Below are 683 nucleotides of genomic sequence, written 5' to 3' on the forward strand. Positions count from 1 at the left end.
ATTCGCAGGATTGCATTCCTTGGGAACCAATCATATAGGAACTTCTTAGTTCTTTTCACAGGAAAACAAGCATGAGGTTGGACTTCTTGGAAAAAATCCTCTGTTTTGCTACCCAACATAGGATTTCAGTGGACAGCACATCCTATTCATGTGCTTCCCAAACCCTGTGAATCAAAGGAGCCCTTAGATGTGCTTATAAGGTAGGGTGAGCGTGTGTGTGCGCATAGGAATAAGTGTATGTACGCATTTGTTTTCATGTTTGTTTGTACCATGTCTCTCCAAATAAAAGTTGTTTCCCCTTATTATAATTAATATACTAATCACAAGAAAAATTCACACCAGCCGTCCTAGCTCAGTGGTAGAGCGCGTGGCTTTTAACCACGTGGCCGTGGGTTCGATCCCCACGGACGGCGCATTTGTTTTCCTTTTTTATTTTTCCCTTTTTTGAGTTTTGTTGTTATACTTATGTTTATTACCTCTAGGATATTCGGACCAGTCGGAGTATAACGAGTATTTCTCACCAGTCCTACATTCTTTACTGGTTGGACTCTTCCTTACCAAATTTTCATCCATGTAGACACGATTACTTGACATATCAAATCGAAACAATAGACCTAAAATGTTTCCTCATTTCTCCAAGACTCTTCCCTATCTGTATGCTAAGTAAGTATATGTAGCATATG

At 39.7% G+C, this 683-nt stretch overlaps 1 non-coding gene across 1 annotated transcript; it reads left to right on the forward strand.

Moving 5' to 3' along the window:
• The first annotated feature begins 341 nt into the window (after nt 1–341).
• On the forward strand, nt 342–413 carry TRNAK-UUU (transfer RNA lysine (anticodon UUU)). Its single transcript has one exon. It is a non-coding gene; the product is annotated as a tRNA-Lys (tRNA).
• The last annotated feature ends 270 nt before the right edge of the window (nt 414–683 follow it).

Source organism: Triticum aestivum, chromosome 7B, assembly GCF_018294505.1.
Source record: "Triticum aestivum cultivar Chinese Spring chromosome 7B, IWGSC CS RefSeq v2.1, whole genome shotgun sequence".
Classification (NCBI taxonomy): Eukaryota; Viridiplantae; Streptophyta; class Magnoliopsida; order Poales; family Poaceae; genus Triticum; species Triticum aestivum.